The sequence below is a fragment of the Temnothorax curvispinosus genome, unplaced genomic scaffold, assembly GCF_003070985.1.
Source record: "Temnothorax curvispinosus isolate PA1 unplaced genomic scaffold, ASM307098v1 QBEX01007285.1, whole genome shotgun sequence".
NCBI classification, from domain to species: Eukaryota; Metazoa; Arthropoda; class Insecta; order Hymenoptera; family Formicidae; genus Temnothorax; species Temnothorax curvispinosus.
The window spans coordinates 310,720-335,279 of NW_020217065.1; the positions used below are offsets into that span (position 1 = coordinate 310,720).

Genomic DNA, 24,560 nt, shown 5'->3' on the forward strand with positions numbered 1-24,560 from the left:
TATCAAGATGGCGGTCTCTTATACCTGTTAGCTCGGAAATTTCGCCGTGCTGTATTGGCGAGATAGCCCGAAGCCAGAATGGTCGGAAAATCCAGATTTATTGAACACAAATTTCTCGGAAAACGAGACGCGACAGCTGGAAAGACTCGCATCGATAAAACTCGGACGCGTTATCGAGTCTTTACTGCCGCTATGTATCCAGCGCATTGTTCGCACTGAATAGAGATTGCAACCAGTGTAAGCTTAATATTAAATATAATATAATAATTATATTAATAATAAAATTATATATATACACATCTACAAAATTTATCTAAAATATTATATAATAAGAATATTAATATTTGTGTGTAGATAAAACACACTCTCTCTTTTTTCGTATTTATTTACATTACTTGATACAGCGAGATTTTGAATGAACGTATGGAATTTTCGCGGATCTCTGTATCCGTTTCTCGCCGGCGAACAGTTGGACAAATTAGATTCGTAACGCGTCGCGAGAATATCATCGACGTGTCTGCGTTGCAATCTGTCAATTTACGCCAAAAACATGCGAGTTTACCTTGTCGCGGGAATTCACGATACGTATTCCTGTGGGAGATAAACAGGAGTTCGTGACAGTACCCTCATCGACAAGGGTTGCTTTACAAAGATAGATCGACTATACTGACCTACAGCGATGATCGACGAGCCGCCCGCAACCGCGCGCAGCCCATTCTCCCTTCGCAGCTTCCGGGATCGGGCTCACCTGAGACTCCTCGGGAAAGGGAGGCCAGGATCTCAAGGAATCGCGTGTGCATCCTAGAAAAAAGATCGAGAAATGACAGATGTGCATCTTACGTAAAAACCTATGTATTTCGCACGATACTTTTTCTTTCGACGAGCGAAGGATGACAATCGATTATCTGTGTATTCGCGTGACAAATAAGTGAACAGCGCACAGTGTATAACATTGTTCGCGTAGTCTTCTAGAATAATATAAAGCTAAAACAATTACGTATATCACGTCTAACATAATAATTTTCTGCGGTGTTCACGTAGTAATTATGAAATTCCAATAAAATAGCTTATTATAATTAATATAATTAATAATATTTGATTATAATTAATAATGTTTGATGTAATTAATAATATATAACGTATAATATTAGATAATTGAATAGATACCTCAGAATTAATACGAAACAAAATTAATTAGATGTTTGAAAATAAAAATAAAACTTTAAATACATTTTCTGGATTAAAATTATATACATACGCGATGTTCTTATCAATATAGAAAAAATTTAAGATATCAGTATACGATGTCGCATTGCGCAGGAATTCTTTTTGAAAAGGGTATCGAAACAATTGTTTACTGTCTAGTTTTCTGGACAATTCAAAGCTATTTATACATATACTTGCTTTTTCAGAAGATTATATTTCATTCTACAAGTTCTTTTATCGACCTTTTACTATCGACATATAAAACGGGGTCAGAAAAATGTCTATTAATAAAATTAAAAAATATAAACTGCTTTGCTATTAAGATATTCAAATCTTCTATATTTTATTATTAATAATTTTTAACAAAGTTAATTTACTTAAATATAAAATTAGAAATTTTATAGTCATTATTATATTATGTTTTCCGTTCTTTAATATATTTATTTAAAACATAATTATTGATTTCTTTATTTTTCTGCTTATATTTGTTTCAATTACGAAAAGATTTATTATTATCAATTTGTGAGTAACAGTTTTATTTATTCTATTCGAAATTATATTATCAAATATATACCTACTGATGTAAAAAATAAATATATTTCTTATATTTATTTATTTATTTTGTTGATATAATTTATTTTGTAATCTGACTCTACATATTTTATAAATAACCGCATATTTCTCGATTTTGAGTCTCCCATGGCACAGCCCAATATCAAACTCCCAGTCGAATGCCAGTTAGGCAGTCAAAATGTTAAATATAAATCACGATAAGAAAAAGAATAGAATGATTATTACATAATTGGATAAAAACACATTTGTATATGTGTATTCTGCAAATAAGTAACTTTTTTTAAATGGAAACACTTCGTGTGCTCGAGACATTTATTCCTGGCTACTCAACTTTTGAAACATTTTACGTTAGATATAACTTCCGGCATATATTTATGTTTCGTATAATCAACGTAAGTTCAACCTGGTATTTCGGAGACACGTCGTGTAATAGGTGTTGTAGATGAATGCAACAACGTTAATAATATAGGCAATTATGGATCACGCTAGTATTAAACAGAGTTGCGGTTGCAATTAATAAATACCAAATTACATTGACAATGCCTAGTCGCAATCACAATTACCATATTCTAGTTACACTTATGCTCACAATAGCAATAGCAATAATGAACTTTGCGGTAGCAATTTGTAATTGTAATAGTATGTGAATTTTTTAGTGAAATGAGGACCCAACAAGTAATAAATAATATACATTATACGATAATATTTCTGATGCATGCCCTTTAGAAAATAATAGAAAGTTTAAAAATGTGGTGCTTGTTTTATAGAAAACGTGTCAATAAAGATTATACAAACTTTTGTTAAATCATGTTTGATTTAAGGAACATGCGTGTTTAAGAAATAATGAAATTCACGTTATTCCGTAACTTTTTATCGACTAGGGAAACAACCTTGGAAACGACTGATAAGAATACGAGAATCTCGACGATTGACGGTATACTAACGAAGCACATTCGCACCTTTGAAGTTGAATGTACCACGGTACAATGCGATGACTAACAAAGTAGCGATTGTTTCGCGAGATAATGCAGTATAGGGGCCGCTTTAAATGCCACGGAGAGAAGAGTTAACGAGTAGCGGTGTGCGGCGCGCAGCACAATGCGGAACTTTCCACCCTATATTCAAAACTGTCACATTCGGATTCACGCGAATGGCGACGTTGCAAAGTTTACGCGCTGCTACAAAGTTTCGCAGCCACTCAAGCCGCTATCGATAACCATTGAGCGCAAGATATGCGGTAAATCTACCCCGCACATCGCGCGTCTGTCTTGCGATCGTGCCTTCTTTGCTTATTTTCCACGCCATTTCTTTTGCAGATCTAACTCGTACTTTAAAACAATACAATTCTCCCGAGGCGTGGAATATAAAATGTGCTTTTAAATATTACCGTCAGCTTTTGTGTACTTTTTTTCGTCGGGACGTTTGTCTGTTTATAGAGGAAATATTCCCTTCAAATTATTCTTCTTAGTTACCTCGTTATTTTGATATGCTCTGTATCAAGGTAATTCAATAGCAATTTAATATTCCTTAAAGTCATCTAAAGTTTGACATAATTGCGCATTTAATCACCTAATATACACAACCGGATACCAATCGATACATTATCGCTGTTATCCGACTACGTTTTTCCGCTGTATAGAAATCGCTCTTCCACGCTCAATTTTCAAGCGTTAGATGAAAAATACAACGAATCGTGATCACCTACTGTTGCGGGCTGTATCTCCGGGGGATGAGGGATTGAAGGCGTAGAAAACGATGACTTACGCGAGAAAGTATAGAAACGTAACATCGGGACGTATTCCACGCACGCATATTACTCCGGCATCGATTCCCGGCGCGCAATATACGCGCGACCTTTCAAAAGTTACATAATGTCGCACGCGAAAATGCCTCCGTGAGAGGATATGCATCAACAAGTCTGTAGAGTGTGCACTCTATCGGTCTCTGAAAGCGAGCGCCGACGCGAGTAACTCTTGACGACGACGGCAACGACGAGCCAAACCCGTGCTCCAACTTTCGCGAGCACGTACGATACCGACGCCGCCTGCGAGGCGTTGCCGCCTCCATTCACCCCCCTTAAGAAATCGCGGGGATCTCACTTCATAATTTTACAGTCCCGTCTTTTCTCCTTAGCGAGCGGCCGAATCCAATCTGGCGCGGGACAATATCTGAGATTACGTCTGCACGGAGCTCGCCGCTAATACTTCGGCAGCGTGAAACTCCGCGACGCGACGCCTCGTAAAACCGTCTTTGTACCGATCGCACTTTCCGAACCAGCTGTGGCCGCGCGTCTACAATCCTTCGACTAATTTCGTGAGATTTGATGCTTGGCATTCCATAGCCTGAATATTTTCAATTGCACACACTGCCTATATAAATTTAAAACATTAAACATATCAATTATTTAGAGATAACACTGTTCAACAAAAAATGCACAAGAACGAGAATAATCGTTTCCCGTAGTTTTTTTTGGACGTTGAATGTTAATTAACAATATCTTTTGAATCATAATCGACACAAGAAATTCCTTTTAAGGGCTGAAAGTCCTAACAACATACTTAATTTTGATTGCAATAAAACTTTTCTACACTTCATCCCATAATACAGTATTAGTTATACTGGTCCAGTATTGGGCCGATTGTAAAACCCTATATGGGATATCGTAATTATAATATCAGTGAAAATACACTAAAATACCTTTTTACAACTTTAACTGCAAAGTTCTTCAAATTGTGACGTGATAGAGCAATTTGGTAAACGAGATCGTATTCAGTATCCAAAAAACTATAAGACACGATTATTTTCGTTCTTGTGCTCGAAAAAAGAAATAATTTTTTTATTAAACAGTGTAATATATGATAATAAGATTGATATTTTTAAGAAGTTTCACACTAAAACTTTATATTATAATGCAAGTCTTCTTGAGTATTATTGAGATTAAAATAATATTAAATAATATTAAAGAGACATTAAAATTTGAGGAATATTTTAGATATAGTCCGTTCAATATCCCGCACATGCTATGGATTTTTAATATGCTTGCGCTGCAATAACATATTATTCAGGTGTGAAGAGAGGAATGTTCGGATAATTACGTGCCTTGAATATCAAACTTCTCTCGGGACATTCTTCGCACCAAGGTCATGCGAAACTCCAATGTTGGAAATTCCAATAGAAATACCAATGACACCCGCGAAGTAATTCGTGGCTACGAAGAAGAGTGATTCTGCGGTACGTGCTTGTTCCGATACTGTCAGCTCTTATATAGATACTATCCGGGAAAGATAGAGTAGCTTATACTTGCTTATTTGCGTGATGAACATTATACATTGCGAGGATTATTTACGGGGGATAACAATTAACTGATCTCCAATACCGCGCGATAGAGGTTTCCCGTCGAGTCAGGAAGAGCATTATCGCCACTCAGCATTGGATATTCAAAATAATCCGAGTTATTTTTCGCAATACTTGATCAATACATCGATAGTACAAATTAGTTGCCTTATCACGTCAGTCAGTATACCTATATACTGTATACAAATTTTAAATTCATAAATTCTAAAAAATCATAATTAAAATTATTTGCAATTTTATCAGTAATTGTGCAAAATAGATATCGCTGCTGCTCTACATCGTCTTCTTCGTTTCTTAAATAATAAAAATTGTTCTAATAATTTAAATTGTTCCATTCAAAACTTATCGTAATATAATTCCTACTTTGATGCCTTTTAATATGTTTGTGATGATAGTATATCGAAAAGAAATGTAACTGTAATTAAACAAAAAAATAATCAAGCAACTATTTGAAATGTATTATGAATAATGTTGCAAAACAACTCTTTCGCATGCTAATGCTGACGAGAAAAGGCGACTTTTCTTGCATCAGGTCTACCACTGCATTCTTTTCGAGTGTAACTCATAAAAAATCGATGCGTTGCTTAAAAAATAAAACTTTGGGGCACTTTATATCAGGCACGCTCGCCAAGTTAGTGATCTGTCGTTACATCACTCCACACTATTAGGTGTGTGACTAAAAAGTAGCACGGGATATACACCTCGTTGATGCATAAGGAATGCGCTGTAACATTTTGCAAGCTTATATATAGCGTACTTTGAAATATCGAGCACTGGCGGGCGCAAACTACTCTTGATGACGTTACAGAATCGACTCTACAAGAAACCATTTAACTTACACGTGTAGTGCAAAGATGCTGACTCAGGATTACGGAAATCTTCGTAGCAAGCAAACCGTGTGTCTTGAGAGAGAACAAAAAAACGAAACACAGAAAACTATAGAAAGTTTTCCAATTAACTTATTCTGAAAGAATTCGGAGCGACACGATATAAAAGCGTCCCGTAAACTCATCCAATGGATTCGATCGATACCCGCGCCCTTTAAGTCTCGGTAAATATAACTATACGTCAATACTGTAAATGAGAAAACTTGAAATCCGAAAATACATCGTGCAACGTAAAATATAAAATTTATACAAGTCTACACAAGAAATGGAAAATGTTTGTACATGAGATATGTTGTATATAAAATAAAAAAGTTAGTGCAAGGAAGCCATAGCGGTGTTTACGGGAATACAGATTTGCTGCATCTCACATAAAAGTACGAAATGATTAAAAGAATAATAAATTGCGGTTCTATGCATGAGCGGGAGAAATAAATTTGCAACAAAGATTTTTCAGTTCGAAAATGATGTACGGTGTAACGTCACCCGAGCTTATATTTCTTGCGAAATTGTATTCAGCTGGGCGTAGAAGACACGGTAATGCAGTTAGTGTAAATTTCATAAAGTGCGTCCGAAGAGTGCGCGATACTGTAAACTCTGCGGCAGCTTATATCGAATTTTTCCGTCTCAGCGGCAACCTGTCTCATCATATAACGCGGCGCGCTTTCTTTATGTTGAGACACGAATCTTAAGCATAAGTTTCCGGAAATATACATCTTTTCTCTTAAGCTATTCGCAGTTGCGCATAGAATTGCGCGCATTTGTACGCCTCGTAGCGCATTTATACGCGAAGGCGGACGTGTACATTGATGTATTATCATTACGCTCGTAATATACGCGGCGACGATATTTTAAGCGTAGAGACAAAATCAATTTTGTTCAATAATAATAATGGAAAAAAAAAAACGTGAAATTACATATGAATTTGATTTTATGTGTCGTGCACTTTTAACGAATTATTGGGTACGCGCGGTCGCGTATCGAGGGAGTGTCACAAATATATAAACCCGCATTACAAAATTTCGCTGCGTGTGGTATAAATCTGCCGTAATAATCACCGCATCTTGGAACCGCACGCTGAAATTAATTAATGAATTCTACCATGATAATAAATCGCGCATTAATAAAATGATGCATTTGTGCTCCAGCGTTTTGCACACGGATAATTTTAACAACATTAGCCGCGATATAATTATCACTTTATCATACATTATTGTTTTACAAAAATAAATTTGTACGAACTTCTATTATGCACTGCACACTCGATAAAAACCGTCCATAATCGGCAGGATTTATTCACGCCGTATTTATTAGTACGAAAATTGAAAAAGGTATCAATGTATCCAATCTTTTTTTTTCAACTCGATGAAACTATTTTGCAATTCCATGCGATTTATTCCACACGCTGCCGTTCAACTTTTTACATAACATCCAAAAATATTTTTCGCTTGTTACATCATCACTGCATTTAACCGAGAAACGCTGTGTAAAGTAATTGGATTCAATTAACGACAATCATACAATGTCAAAAATTTAATTGTCCCGGAAATATCACGCCGATAGTGTCTCTCTGGTCCGTACGGTGACACAAATGGATCACGAAGCTAAACATGTCGAACGGCAAAGATTAGTATTTGTAATCCTCTTAGCTGTCGCGCGCATGTTTTCACATAAAGTTTAAACTCAACACCCGGGCCATCAGCCGGGGCACTGCCTTTTTCGGCGCTGTAGATATTTCACATGCCTATAACGCTATGAATTTTTAAAACGATATTTCGCCGGACCGTGGACGACACGACGGCCGACAGCGGCGTACAAACACATCGATATTGCGCGAAACTCGTCGCGCTGCTGCAATTTCGACTGGACAGCAGAGAAGTTTCAGCGATCGCCGGATGTGGGGCGTTTAATCGCGAGATATCAATGCCGGCAAATTGGTCGATAAATTATTGTTGCCATATCGTTGATCTACCGCGTCCCTTTCTGTGCGTGTAACCGCATGTTCCTCGATTTTTTTGAAAATGGGTCACAGTTTTCACGCCGCTCAAACTTCGCCCGCGAAACAGGGTGTAAAGCCGACAGGACGGTGTCTGCTTCTATCTCTTTTTTTTTGTATTTTCATAGTTATACTATAATCTCGCGGGAGCTGCGCAAAATGAAATCCGCTCGACAAAATATAATGAGACGCGATAAGGCACGCCTAAGCGTTCCCGTTAGCAACTCGAGAGATTAATAATGCGAAAGAACATCACGTTATCGTTATAACATCGATCCGTTTTTAACAAGCCGCTGTATATTTGAAGCAATTCGTGTAAAATGCAAATATGCCAGCGTTCCAAGTTCCTTTCGTTTAAGTCAATAATGAGGTATAAAATGTATTTCGAAAGTTCAAGATTTTTCTCTCATTTAAAATAAAATTTAAAGCGAAGCAACAGCAGAGTTTGGCGGACGTAATTATAAATTAATGGTGGATCTAGTTTTACCAATAAACACAATAAATATAATAGAATCTTTGTTTATCCACTTTGCGAGTGAAAACCTCAATTTCATAACTTCTGTAAGTTGCTGTTTATAATTATCAAAAAATCAATAAAATATTGCTAAACAACCAAGTGCAATTTTTGAACGTATTTATTACTACTGTTTATTTCACACGTCCTGTCAATATCGAAAATTATACAAAAACTATAAAGTATATATATATTTAAAATAAAGTATATATTTAAAATGGCGAACACACAAATGTGCGGTTTATGTATTTATTTTTTACATCTGCTGTACTAATTGATAAATGTAAATTTGTAGGCAGCAGTAAATCAGATGAGACACTTTCATGAATCGCTTAAAAATTTAATAACTGAATATCCGGTTAAGCTTCCATTAACGAAAGGCGCGACGCTCCTCATGCATTATGATCGACGTGTTGATCCACGCTTGCCGTATATTATCATCAACGAATATTATCGTTATATTTGCATCAACTTCGATTCCGCTATCCGTTATAAACGACTGTTTGCGCAGGCCGCAGATAAAAAAGTCAGACGCGTAGCGAAATAAAAGTGCAATACCAAATATTATATATCTCCCAAAAATATACGATTATAAATATCCGTAATTTATTTTATTTTACATAGTAATAAATATTTAATCTTATTATGAAATTTTTGAATTTCTTTCTACAAATGTTCTGTATTTTTCTGTCAGAATAGCATCGCTGTCACGAGAAAAAATGTCTCTGACAATGAAAGTCTCGCACAAGAAAAATATGACACAAAATTTGAACTGTCTAACAACATCCTTTTATTGTTTTTTTTATTGCCGCATCTATTTCAATGGTAAATAAACGCGGAGGCTTTTTGTGGATTTTTGTAGAACACGCGCGGGATCAATTTCGCGGTGGAGAGATCCCGTGACCCGCCATCCGAGTTCTATATATTTAATTTTACTTGGAATTCGTCTGTCACTGACGCCTGTCTGAATAGCTTTCTGCGGTTCGCATTTACGCTTTCAGTTTTACTGGAGCCGACATATCCACGCAGTCAACGATAACAACCTCGGTTGTAATCGCGAAAAACTGCACGCTCCCGTGAACATCCCGCATGGCAAATCTGTTGGATTCTCTAACGAGTAGGTAGGTACCTGAGTTTCGCGATAATCACCGAAAATCCACCGGCCGAAACGAAACTCACGCGCCTCGTGGCAGACAACAACGCGCTTATGCAGATTGTCGCGTAATTGGCGATGCGAAGCGTGCGATCGTTTTGGCAACATATACCGGCAACGTATAATACGATTGGCAATTTGGGAAATAAACGGGAACTAACAATAAATAGAGTCGCGTTGGCAATCAATATCGCGAATACTAGGTATAGGATAATTGAGAACTTATTTATGCGATATTAAGACGTTTCTCTTATTGCCAACTTTCTTATAACTTAATTTGAGAAAATCCATACGGAGAAACGTCAAAAGAGGTCATCATATATCGTAACTTTTTGCGCATTGCGAGATCTAGGTCAAACTAAATACTTACATATATGAACTTCCATCTATATATGAACGCTGCTTCGAGCCCGACAATTTTGGATCATAATTAAATAGCAGTTATACGTACGTCATAAAACTATTGTTTCGTGAGCGAACCACTCGGTCCGTTTGCTTATCACCATTATCAAAAGTAAAAAGCAGGCGGTCAGCCTCGTTCAAGGTTCTTATCGGTCCACGATATAATAGATCATATTTTCCGTTGCAAATTAGATACGAGCACCGGTATAATCCTCTAACGTCCTAAGCCGTTATTACATATTAAAAACGGGTCGGCGACCACGCGCTCTATCGTGTTCGCCTTATCGCGCTAATTCGTGAATCGATCCCGTTTCACCCTAATTGCAAGAAACGCAGACCGCACGAACGCGCGCGAGCTTAATTCTCGACGCGCGCATACGTCGTTAGGGCGCTCCTGCTCCTCGCACCCTCCACCTCCACCTCCTCCGCCTCCTCTAATATAATACATATTTACGGCGCACTTGTACGTGATGTGCTTTATGAAATCCTAGGATTTCACAGTGTCAGACCAAATGTGCTTTAGTGCGGTGAGATACGAGCGCGAGGCTTAGGGATGTACAAGGGCATCGGACGGTGTTACCCGGTATAACAACCGGACGGCGGTAACGATAGGGAACCGTAGCGTCGAAGAGGCTGTTAAAATGAATAGTTCGTGGATATCGTTTGGGACCACGCCACCGCCGCCATTCCGTCTGTACGAAGGTACCAGGCTCTGTTTCAATTTCAGGCGTTCGCGTCCGGCGCGTACAACCGCGATTGATTTCTACGCCCGCCGTAACAAGTCCTTTCGACGTGTTTTCGGAAATTGGCCGACGCGACCGTAACTCGATAGAACGCCACAGGTTATTTTCGTGGCCGGTGACGCCCTATTTGAATATCGACCGCGCCTAATATCCGTGGGACTTTTAGCCGCGAGAAATAATACACGGCGCGCCGCGTGCGCGCCTCGCTTCTCTCTTTCAATCTTCTCCCCGTGCCATGCGATTGATATCTACTTTCGAGAAAGACGGACCTCGATCCACTCAGCGTACACACCTGTTTCGCCCTTTTATCTATTTCATTCTGTTTGACAGTGAAGAAGCTTGAGAAAGCTATTTTTATAGAATTTTATATAACCGCGAAAAAAATCTTAATAATCCACTAACAGTACCGTCTCACGGGAGTTGTCCGTGTAAGTGGTGAAATCACATCACCGAGATATTTAAAAAGGGGCTAGCCGGACTTTCAGAGCTTAATACTCCATCTAAATGCTGATTCTTTCAAAGGTTCATTATTTGTTATAATTGTGCGCTTAAATTGTACTTAGAGGAAGGTTGGAGGGTACCCAACCTCCGAGATAGCAAGTGCCGGCACGTTTGTTACTCCATTTTATAGTCTACAATGAAGTAGAGTGCGGAGGAAGACGCCAGTTTCATGGAGACTAATCACTTTACCAACAAATTTGCCCGCTTCCCAACTTGCTGTTCCAAAATTGTACCCGTTCCACAAAGCAATTGCATAATGCGAAAACGGAGCGATAAAGCAAACGTAAGTAAATTTATAGTATCGAAGTGCTACGTGGAGAGAAATCTACGCGGAAAGAAATGGAACGTTTGTCGAATTGCGTGTAATAATAGAAAGTAAATGTATACAATTTAATTTCCTTCTCTCTTGCAACGAATTACGTAAGGTTTAGGCATAGCTCTTAAAATTGAGAAAAAGAGAAACTTCACGCGTTCACGAAGATCGATCGACGCGTCTACGACCAATTCTAAAACACTAATCAAATAACTTCTTTGAAAAAAGAAGAGTGTACGCTTTATACAGCTTTCCAACGAAGAGCGCGTCGTACTCGCAAACACTCAGCCCGGAGTCTCTTCTAAATAAACGATTCCAATCAAACAGCCGGCATTGCTGCTTAAAAGTACCCAGCAAACATCGCGGCAAGTGCAGCGACGCGTGAACATCACATATATCGAATAATAGCAACGCAATCATCGACTAGAAAGCGCTACGCTCGACTTTCGTTTCCCTTTTAACGTTTGCAAAAACTAACGAAAATTACGTTCATTTCCAGACAATAAAGGCAATTGCTCTAAAGGACATTGTAAGAAGATTTTCTAATCCACAGGACGTTCATTACAATTAAACTATTATTTAGGATCACTTTATTATACATTTGCAATTTACTAAATCAGAGAAGCATTTTTGATTTTTGAAAGCGTTTTAACACTAGAACTAATAAAGAAGTCAGAATGATTGCTTTGGAATATTTTTCCAGAATTACATTGCACATTCTGAAGTTTTCCGTTGCAACATGTAAATGATAATTCAATTTAACTTTCCCTTTTCAGAGATATCTCTCTTTTAATATACGTACATATAGTATATTTAAATAGTAAAAATAAATATACGTTAATCGTCGATGATTCTATACAGTGTTAAGGTATGGAAAAAAGTTACTATTCTAAAGAAGTATCTCTAGTACAAAGTACCATAAAGCTACTTGATTTACTTTATAGTATATATACAGAACTTTAGTCATAAATATTCTGTGCCTAATCCCTAGGCACTCTCTACATTCGATTCTTGAACGATCCTCTCGCACGAGGCGCACGATTTCGTTCATCGAGATCTATTTTCCGTCGCTTCCATCTCGTTCTGCGCCACCCTCCCCGACGTCCGTCGAGTCGGTATCCTTCCCGTTCACAACGTAGGACTCCCAATACATATATGTATCGAGCGCGGGAATAAATCAAAAGGCATAAAACAGTGTGACCGAATGCGAGCGAACGGCCTCATTCGCGAGAAACGAGGGTATAGTCCGGCCGATGCTCAACCTTGCGAGCAACGCGGTCTGGTTACACGCGAGGCTGCGACCGAGCAATTAGGCGATATTCGCTATAACCGTACCCTAGCCTTAGCATAGTTTTATTCTTATTATAGTCTCGCGGTCTGAGAATCCGCGCCGCACTAGCTCGTACGTTTAGTCGAAATGAATCACTCGCGCCGCTTGATCAAAGATCCACGAAACCTCGAATCCACGAGTATATCGTGAGCAGACCTGCTCCTATGCATCGCGGAACGCATGCCACCGAGGCTTGATTTATCGCGCGGGAAATATTGGCCGCATCGCGCTCGCCGACAGCGCGGAAATGTATAATACATCGGAGTAGGAACGGCCGCTCATTCTCCACGGACGATATAAAGCATGGCGAATACCGATAGAACGGCAATGATGCATCGAGGAAACAATGAGTATTTATACGATAGTGATGGTGATTTATTTAAAGAGAAAAGGAGTGCGCGCGCGCGCAGAAGGAGAGAGAGGGAGATTATGTCTAGATTGATCCGTTCGGAAAGCGTTTACGTTATTTTACCTAGAGTCGTCGAAGTTTCTACTAACGTGGAGTAACGCACTCTTATGCCCGATCTACAATAGCTGTAGTAAGCTGTAGTAAGCCTCAAGATGTAAGAAATTGACCAAACACAGTCGATTATTCTCCTCACATTCGTCTGTAATTGGTAAATTTCTTACGGCTTGAGGCTTACTACAGCTATTGTAGATCGGGCATTATGCATCCGTGTTTACATTCGCGGCCGTGAAGTAATAAAAGCAGGGCGCAAGTGGAGCGTACCACTTTCACGGTACCCGCGCTTCTAAGACTGATCGATACGTCGTCGGAGGCCGTGACACCCTCGCGAAGAAGTATGAACCTCTTTTTCTCTTCACGGGATCAGGCGAAAGAAACATCAATCCGCATATACACCAATGCACGCCAGTGACGAAGCAATGGTATTTAGGTAAACGGATATTTGACGATTTTAGCGCGCTAACCGGTTTGCCAAACAGTTTACGTTCCATCTGATTCCATCTTATTACATAAATTATTTTTATTAATTTCTTATTATTACATAATTCTTTTTAATTGGACAAATTAGAACCTCTCATTATATAATATTATAATTAATGAATTAAGCAATTTGCATAATTTAATAATTTATTAGATCAGGATATTCCTTATTAAATCAGTATCTCATCATCTAAAGGGAATTTAAATAATCAAAGATCTATAATTAAAACACTATAATATAATAAAACAATCAATAATGTTTTACAAAATAAATATTTTCATTAAATAATTACAACTTTTTTATAAGTATTAATTAAATGTTGTAGTCTATAGTGAAACTATAAGCTTCAAATAAATCAGATTAAAGAATATACTGTTAAAGTATAAGATTCAATATAAACGTATGTTAAAGTATTAATGAATTCAGTGATAATAAATTTAGGGATCTAGATTTGGAGAGGATTGTAGAAATTATATTAATAATTAAAGCTTGGTAGTAAAGTATAAATGACTTACTTTCACATAAAGTATTTTAATCGATTGAAATCTGGTTAACAAGATCTTTCTTCAAAGATAAATTGGGATTAAAATAGTCTTTGCACCAAGCGATCTCACGCGAAATAAAGATTTAAAAACGGAAACTTTGTAACTTTGTTGTTCAGTCTGGAATGACGCTATGTAGATTTGCGCGAGTCATAGCCGCACAAATGACGAAAGTTATTTTTCTTCGGAATATATTATAATAACTTTCGCGATTACTTGCGATACAACAGATTGCGTACACGTTGTACAATAAAAATATTTATTAGTCTTATATTCGACTCTGTTAATTTATTTATTATTGACTCTTCAAGTTTGATCTTTGGAAGTACGCTATTAAAGGACGATAAAAAGCGATCGTAAAACAATTCGTACATAAAAAAAATGTTCACTAATATAACATCAGAATAAATAAACAAACGAATGAATATATATCTAAAGAATATCCTACATATATTTCACTCTTGGAATTGCCGTTTAAAAGGCCGCAACTTTCTTATGATAAAGAATATATCATTCGCCAAAGTGGCGTAGAGAAAGAAACTTTTGTAATGTCATAGTTTGCCTTCTCAAATATGGACATTCTTTATTTGCGGCCCCATTTTCTACAACCCCATAAACCTCCACGAAGATAGCGGGAGGTGAGCAAACTCGCGGATATTTCTTGTAAGTGATATGTACAAAAGGGGAGGTAAGAGTAAGCCACACACGAGTGAACGTGTACACGAGCTAGTAAAGGGTACTTGGACGTTTTAGGATCCATTAAATACCGCAAGCAGGCTGTAAACGTAAAACAGCCTTTCCCAGACGCGAGTAGGCGAGGGTGGAGAAATGTACTGACGGTTTCTTCAATGCGGCAACCAACGTCCCTTGGGAGCCGAGATAAGGTTTAGGTTCGGTACCCAATGTCATCATATCGACATTGGAAAGGTACTTTTCCTTTGTGCAGTCCTGGTCAATAATATTGAGCAACAATAGAATATCCCTGCTTATCGTCCTTCTCTCGACATGGTGCTAAGAATTGCGCTGTCTGACTCGAGAAGTTATCCTCCCAGTTTGCGGTGGATCGCGTCATAAACATCAGCAAGTTAATCTAAAGCGCATATCGTATTGACTGTACTCGTCGCAACTCGCATTCACTTCGTCGATCGTGAAACAGAATCAATGAACAACGACACAGGCTACGCCAGATTTTGCTCAATATCCGCGAATATCCATTTCGCATCACAAAGTTCATTTTTTTAAATAATATAAATTTTTTACCGAGCATTTTTTACCCTCTCGCTCAAACGTCCGTGGCGCTCGAATTTATGATATTTAAAATGGTGGAAATTATCGAGGAATAACACGACGGTAAACTTACTCGCGGAAATTAATCTTGCATAAATCAACAGTGGAGAAAATTTAAAATTAATAATGTTACATTATCTTGTCGCGAATATGTATTTACGCTTAATTAAATTTGTATAATCTGCAAAAATAATTGCAATATAAACATGCAAGTAATTATATTAATAGAGTCAGTTATCTTCTATTAATATTGAAATTTTGTAAATTAAATGTCTTAAAGTATATAAAATATAATAAAATTAATCTGAATCCTATATCACTTTAATAAGTAAGCTCGAGCCAATTAAGAATAAAAGATTTTAAAGTATAAGCGTCAAAGTATAAGTTTCAAGCCAAACTACGTTATTAGTATTGACATTCCACTACTACCAGCATATTTCTTTTAGTCAAATATAAAGTGAATTAAAGCCTTATTCCGATAAAGTCAAAGATAGAATATCTGGGTCTGTGTGCCGTACAATAGACACGTAACCGAAAAACTGACGCGGTTCTTTTAATGAGCAAATGAGTCTCTTTGTTCCCTCGTCTATAATTACGTACGTGACACATGAACAACGTATGAAATGAATCAGCGAGCCACGAATAAAATGCGTTTGACGTATCATCAAAGAGCTTAACCATGTTACAATGAGAATTATCTATATCTACATATATGTACATCACGAACACAGACTGATTCTTTACCGTTTGCGTTTCGAATTATAATCTTCGCGGCTTTTGCGAAGCCAGAAAACCATAATTTATGGAATAATAATCATTTTGCATTCATCACGCAACATTTTCATTTGCTACAAACAATTAACATCAATTACAATCCTTTAATTAACAAATGTCATAATTATCACATAACCATTATTGTTACTAGTGTGTGATTTAAAAAAAGATCAGATACGATGGCAGAGCAAAAAAAAGCGAAATATAAAAAAAGATTGTTACGTCAATGGCAATTAACTATCTCGACCGTGTTGAAACACGAACGTGAATAATTGTGCCGGTGCGCCTTTATTATCCACTTCTAATTTATTTAAAAAGTAACGCTGAAATAAACAGAGAAAAAAATATATCGCAAAAATAAAATTGCAGTAATCTCGACAGCGATCGTTTCTTGACAAGAGACACTGAAAAAAGCATAATATGTTGACATGTGAGTGCATTATTATTCATTATGATGTACCGAAAATGTTCCACCAGCACGCACGTTCGCATCGATCTCAATGAGAATTAACTTTAACCGCGTCGCGGTAATGCATCGAATGACGTCGCCGGCAATTCTATGCGTGATACAGAGCGCGCATATAAATATTCCACGGTGCTGTAAATAAATTCAACGAGACCGGCTACATCACTATTGGTTTTTACCGTAGTCTAACAATATCTCGACACTGCCAGGTTTAACTACGTACCAGTTCCAATTTTCGAGGTGAGAGCACTGCAATGCGACACTCACGTGCTTGTCTTTAACCGGTGCGCGCCGCCACGCACCACTCGTGAGAAAACGACAATTCGGAAAAGATAGAAAATTATTTTCCTTACCTCGGCTTTCCGAATATCTATCTTTTCTTTCCCTTTCTTTTAAGCTTCATGAGGAGTTTGCAGTCTCACGAAGAAACGTAATTTTGTTTTCTACAATGCGCCTCAAAAAGTCTAATGATGATAAGGCAACGTTCTCCAGTGAATTTCTGCACAATTCTTTGTTCAAAAAATAAATAGAAATTGAATTAACAAAGAACGTCCAGAATCGATTTGATTCTCCTTGAAATGTGTTATTAAACATAAAAATCCAAAAAACACATATCTTATCACTATTACAGGCCATTTTGAAGTTAAAAAGAAACAAAGTTACCTAATGCTTATATTTGATACTAAGCAATTAAACGATAAGATAAAAAGATATTTTAGACAAAATTTTCATGGTTTTTCGTATACTTATATCTGTGTATCTAGATTTTTTAAAATAGTTTACTTCCAGTTTCCAAAATTACATTTTACAACAAAAGAGCGATATAACTACAAAGAAACGATGCATATTTTCAGCTTATATCTCAAAGATGCAATAAAAAATTACTGTAAAATAATTTTATCATAATATATAAATAAATTTGGTATAAAATTGTGTTTAATTTTTATTCATAGAAGAAATGTAATTTCACAAAAATAGTAATTAAAATAGCAGTACTTTGAAAAATATTAAGTTTTTGAAAAATCTACATAAAAACCATTAAAGTTTCGTTTAAACATTCTCTTATTGAGAATCTAATATAAGCGTTAGCTTTGAGAGAAAAAATATCTCTTAGATTTTTATGTTTAACAACATATGTCATCAAGAAAAATAAACTCGATTCTAGATAATTGTAATTTCTCGTGTCAGTAGAAAAATATATGCATATAATAAGTCAGAGATACGGATGGCAGAAAGGAAATTTCGCGATTGAAAGTCGCGTGATATACCGGTAAATTGAATTTCTGATGGAGATACATGAGAAGCAAGATTTTATTAAAGCGTGGATCTCCATAACTGTGAAATTTCATTCCAAATGGAAAATATAAAAATATCGTTTATAATTATAATTTACAAATAAGCAGCTTTTCTTCTCTGCTATTAACCAAGCGTTGTTTCAGAATTTGTAACACAAGACATATTATTTTACTCATCAACTCATCATCATCATTTTGCTATTGTTACATAAATCTTTTGGCAAATATTGTACACGCCCGGTAAACAAATTTTATATTTATTTATATTTATAGTAATTTATGTATAAGTATACATATATATATTTTTATATGAAATATTTTTTACTGGTATAAATTTTCATTAACATCAATTCAATCTTTTAGTAAATATAGGATGTCAAAATTGAATTTAAAAATTTTCATAAACAGTACAGTACCACAGGTGTAAAAGCTTTATTGGGCTTTTAAAAAGTACATCGAATATTAACAAAATGTGAGAGACTGATAGAGTAATTAAATTTTTCGACTCTTAATCAGCTTATTAAAGTTACGTTCAATGACTGTCGCCATTCCTCAAAATTCATGAAGCATGGAACCAATGTACATCGGCGCCGTCAATGAGAGTGCGCGTTGAGAGAGAGAGAAAGGAAGAGAGATAGAAAGAAGGAAAGAGAGAGAGATAACGGTAACTAATAAATTATTAATATAAGTTTCCGATCGCCGCGAGATATGAGGTACTACGCACGTCAATAAAGCTATCGCGGAATTGCGCTACGTTGACATTTACATCGAATATCCATTTCCGCTCTCATTGTTGCGTCCATTCGAGTGAAAACGACTAGCGGGTGCGCACTAATTTGATGACAGCACCGCGAACTTTATTTCCATCGGCCGCGCGTTAGCCGCGAATATACGGAAAACCGGTGCCATTAATATGCCGTGCTGTGGAAACGTTATCTCTCGGTGATTTTCCCGCCCATTGTGTATCGCGACTTCAATTTCCATTTCTTCCGCATAATAGAAAGCAACTTCTCATTGTTGCACCCTGGAAGTGGTAGACAATAGACCCTTATAAAACAACATATCCATCCTGGTGAACTGTAACATGCTCGTAAAAAATCTGTAATTTATTCTCTGATTATGATCAAACTAAAAAAAAAAAGATAATTAATAACTTTGCTTATATTTTTAAAATGTAATTCCAAAAATTAAATGTAATTCCAAAATGAAGATTGTTTCGAACATTATAATATTTGCTAAAGTCTAATTGTGCTGATAAACTAATTATAATAGTTTGGCATGTTTATTACTTTTTATTTTGAAGAGAAGATTGTAATTCTTTCCCTTACTTTCTTCATTAATGATTATAGCACATTACAAGGACAGGTATGAGCTACGATATCTTCAAACAAAGTAAGTCATTTCCCCCGCCTTAAAAAAAAAGAAAATAAATGTGGTTTCTTTAAACGCCCCTCACGCGTATGTCATAAATAATGTAGGTAGTAGGTCGTGCGAGCAGTACTGCGCGAATATTAAAGAATTCCCAAGCATTTTCGATGAGGAAAAGCCCCTTTCCCACTCCCTCCAAGAAAGAATCCACAACTTCAATCCTCTGAAAACACAGGGCATTCCTGACTCGGGGAATTTTTATAAAAACGCATAAAAGATTCAATTTTACGCGCATAATAGCTTCAAGAAACTATTTCAAGGCACAAGGCTCACAGGAACAAGACGCTTTATACCGACCGTACATCTCATTCTCTTTGTATTCGCATATTTCGTGTTGCGACCGATCGATACACTCCACCGGGCGTGTTTTTTTGTTTCATGATTTGCTGTCGCATCATTCCGCTTCTTCTTCGCTCCTTTAATGGAATATCCTGACGCTCGAGCGTCAGGACCTCCGCGGCACTTCCCTCCCGTTCGCCAAGCGCAGCAAGTTCGTACGTCGATTCGGTCGAGTGTGTCGAATAGAAGAAAACTGCCGGTGAATCCTGCACGGCTTTGCGGAATTTGTTTGCCGTAACAAAGCCGCGCGCGCAGCCCTGACACGTTAATTGTTCGTTGCACCATCGTACGCCCGCGTTTGATTTATTTCGTTGACACGCGCGACACACGCTCGCAGAGGCAAGCGTGTATGCTCTCACGAGGTAGTCCATCGGCATGCAAATCTTTTGCGGGACGAATTACTTTCGCTACAAGTGCGACTAACGGTGATAAATTGTCGGACAAAATGCAATCTATCCAACATTCAAATCTCAATTTAGACTTATGTAATCAGGACGGAACTAAAGGCTTAGAAGGTCTCAACTTTGTAATTTCAAAAATATAATCCTTTTACACTCGAATTTCTTTGTCTGTTGAAAGAATGATCTAAATTTTGTATTGTTTGTTTGATAAAATTATATAGATATTTTCGAAAAATGTTGACAGTCTTACATAGATGCAAATCAGTATTAAGATTTGGCCGCGGATAGCTTAATTAATAAGTTTAATTTTCATAACACATTTAATTTTCACATACTCGTTACCTTTTGAATTTTAAATTATATTGTATTCTTTGGTTTATACTTCTTGCATAGAAACACGTATCGTAAATTTATGTTTGTTTAAATATTTCCATTTAAAGCGTTTTTATGAAACAATTTCTTGTTGAAATTGCTATTATATTTTGTATTCCAGAATGTAGAAATATTTCAATAAGAAGATGTGTGTGTACTATGCTTAAACAATTTTATTAAACCTTTAATAATGACACGGTGTCACAAACTTTTAAGACTATAATTCGTGTTTGAAACAGAAACAGTTCAGGCAACGAATATGAAATTATTAGTTTCCATTCTTACCAAAAATTTAACAATAAGATATTACACATTGTGAAAAAGATAGTCATCTAACAATAAGTGAGTTTATTAAATATTTTTACATTTCTTTGTTGTAGAAAAGATGTTTTTAGTTTCCCTTTAATCAGTTAAGTCACGAAGATTATACACAAAAATTTCAATCTCGCGTTGCGCGGGTATAATTAGTACAATCGCTCTGACAGGAAAGAAATAATTTCCATACATTCGAATGGCTGTTTGCGCGTCATTAAGCTGTGTTCCATATCATATAACATGATAGTGGTGCCATAGTGATGAGGCAACCACATAGCTGTGCTCGAGTTACCGTCCAATTTCATTGCGGGTCAAATGTCCCTATTATTTACTATAACATGCAAGTACAATTCGTGCAACATGCACGTGTTTCGAACAATGTGCATACACATAACTCGTACTAGCATTCATTTATAGCAGGCTCTCCAAATTTTTCTACGACTCGATGCTATCTTGTATGTATAATTATATGCGCTTGAGGCGCAAGAGATAAACTAGTTTGTGAAAGACTTAATTTTCATTAATTACAAATGCAAAGAAAAAATGAGAGAGAAAGAAAAAGTAACAGAAATTCCTGAAATTTTTCAACGATTATATATTTTAAATATTAAAATATTAACAACGTTATTAAGCTGTTTTATTGAAAAATATATTGATTATCGGAAATACATGGCTTTTCTGCAAACATATAATCGCATTTTCATCGGCTGCAAAAATATATTAACGTGCGCGATATAATAAAAAGTATATTTAAAATTTGGCAATTATAATATGGACTTATAGAAAGTAATAATAATTAATAACCATTTTACGCGTTCGAAATTTAACGTGCATTGCACGACATTATGCAATTCCTTTCATGTTCAAACACAACGTTATATTGACAGAACTGTCGTTTACAGTATGCATTCCACACGTATCGCATTAAATAACTTGATACCATAATCGTTGATGTAATATTATATCCAGTGGCACGTACTCACGCATTATTCATTGAACCGATTCTTGCCATTATTAAATTATTTAATTCCATAAATGTGCGTAATCATCAAAATTAAATTTTAGCGTTATACGCACAATAATTGTATCTAGATATATATGTCGATGAAATCATATTACTGTTAATTTGTGGAGAGTTCAATGCGATTATATGTTATCGTTTTTACTAAAGCACAGCGGTTTAAAGAATATAATTTTTCGTAATCCACCTTTTATATTTATGATAATCTATGCTCATTTCTAACTAATAAATGATAACTGTTGGCGCCATATATAATTAAAAAAAAATGAGAGCAGTAGTTGAGAGATATATGTATAGATTATAGAAGTAGGTTCGAGTAGATAAATCTATAAGTACATTATTCATCGTTGTATTGTGAAGAAAAATAAACTCAATTGATATAAAGAAGAAAAATAAACTCAATTGAGTATAAAGAGAGTTATTTTGTTGAACAAAGCAAGAGGAACATAACAATAACGCCGATACTCAGTGACACGTAACTGGCAGTTATGTAAAAAATTCTGTGCTCTCTTTTTCTTCTTTCTCTCCCTTCAGAATTCGTGATAAAGACCATCGAACAAATTGCGCGTCAGAAAACGTAGTTTTCCTTTTTTTTTCGAGAAAGTACAAAAATACCTTTATGATAATTGCGCGGTTGCGTGCGAACTTCACTGCACCAACTTCAAAGATTCAAGCTGAAACAATTGAAAGGCGTATGCGAGATAACGGAATAGAAAAATATTTGGTTAAGCCGGCTAGACGAGCACGTACGTACGACGAGTGTATGTTACGTACGAAAATTTTTAGTACGAGAGTAAAGTCGAGTCGAGATTATAAAAGCGCTATAAATGAATAAAGCGTTGTACTATCAGGTTGAGGTTACCATAAATCGGTTATACAAGAATGTAACAAGCGCATCTAACTTCTACACTAAAAGTTCGCAACAAAATTCAATCATCAGCGCCGAAAGATTCCGCAAGTCTTCTCGCGGGATCATCACTGTCAAGAAAATACGTGAAAGCAATCTCGCTTACGCAGATCTCTTCGCAGATTACAAATCCGTTCAATCCAACTCGAACAAGTTCCCGACACAGATCAAATCTGAACTCCATAGCAATTTAGAATCTCTTCCATCATGGAGATGTAATAAGCTTATGGAAAATTCTGACAAGAAGCGCCGCAAAACATGTCAGTTAACGCATAAATTTCCTTTTTTTTCAAGTCCTTAGAAAAAATATAGATATTTTACAGCATTACATTAAGAAAAAACTCGACATTCTTCCATGAACGTTCCTTTCCCATTTTGTTAAGTATTTAACTGTAAAAAAAAATCTTTCCTTTTTGTATTAACTTTCGTGTAACCTTCTTTGCCTTTTTGTATAAACTTTCGTGTAATTTTCTCTGCCTTCAAAATCTAAATTTCAATATTAATTATTTAAGCAGATCTCGTTTTATCCTGTAATTTACTATGATTTTTAACATCTATCAGTACTTTAAGTTATCATATCCTCAAGAATCCGAAAATAGTCGCGATGAAATAGAATATAGAGCTGTTTAAGTCTCAACATACATATATCTTGGATCCTTCTTTAAAAATTAGTATATCTCAAGATCTCTAAAATATAAAACGGCAAGTATAGAAGGATAAATTTGGCACATGTCAAATTCAGTTACATGGAGTATAATCTTTTGATTCGTTAGAGTAATACTTTTGCAAAAATATACGGATTTCCAACTATAATAACGGTTTGTGGTTAAATCAATATCGCTATCAATTTCACGAAGCGTGTTTGTAATTACCATCTACATTTTCGTACAAACCGATTTATACGTTTAGATGTACCTATATATAACAATTGCAGATTATATATTATATATTATACATATATATATATATATATATATATATATATATATATATATATATATATATGTTCCAAAATAACCGAAGTAATTACCTTCAAGCTAAAATAGCATCGCTTCGTCTATCATACTCTCGATGAAAAATGGCACTGCAACACGCACGTTGCATGCTGTGGCATCACGGTATACAGTAATTCCAAAATCACACCGATATCACTATTATCAGAAATTCTTTATATTTTGTGCTTTAGAATCGTTTGAAAAAAGGCTTGTGTCCAACTGATAATTTTCATTGCCTTATTGTTCACATGTTCTAGAATTAGATTTATATGATTCAATAATGGCAATTCTACCAATGTACTCTTTAAAGTCTCTAAGTCTTAATAAATATATATAATATAAATTTAATTAATTTTGCATTCAAGATTTTAATATAGAAGTGATATTTATAACAATAGTTTTAATACTTTACGTATCATATGAAAGTTTCACTAAATTATTGTCACTGTATATTAAAAAATCAGTAACGTAAATGTTAAGTCAGAAATAAAAATTGCTATTG

General features: G+C 35.9%; 1 protein-coding gene and 1 long non-coding RNA gene across 3 annotated transcripts in view; one reads left to right on the forward strand and one right to left on the reverse strand.

Moving 5' to 3' along the window:
• LOC112456860 (protein artichoke-like) overlaps nt 1-24,560 on the forward strand; it is a 155,662-nt gene that overhangs the window by 10,332 nt on the left and 120,770 nt on the right. Inside the window, exon 1 of one of the 2 annotated variants that reach the window (XM_025019628.1) lies at nt 10,767-10,784. The exons of the other annotated variant lie outside the window; for it this stretch is intronic. The gene's annotated coding sequence lies outside the window, so the exon portion shown is untranslated. Of the gene's footprint in view, nt 1-10,766; nt 10,785-24,560 lie in introns of those variants that run through there. 2 annotated transcript variants of the gene reach the window in all.
• LOC112456862 overlaps nt 681-24,560 on the reverse strand; it is an 87,886-nt gene continuing 64,006 nt past the window's right edge. The window contains exon 3 of the long non-coding RNA XR_003041027.1: nt 681-801. This is a non-coding gene — a long non-coding RNA (uncharacterized LOC112456862). The remainder of the gene's footprint in view (nt 802-24,560) is intronic.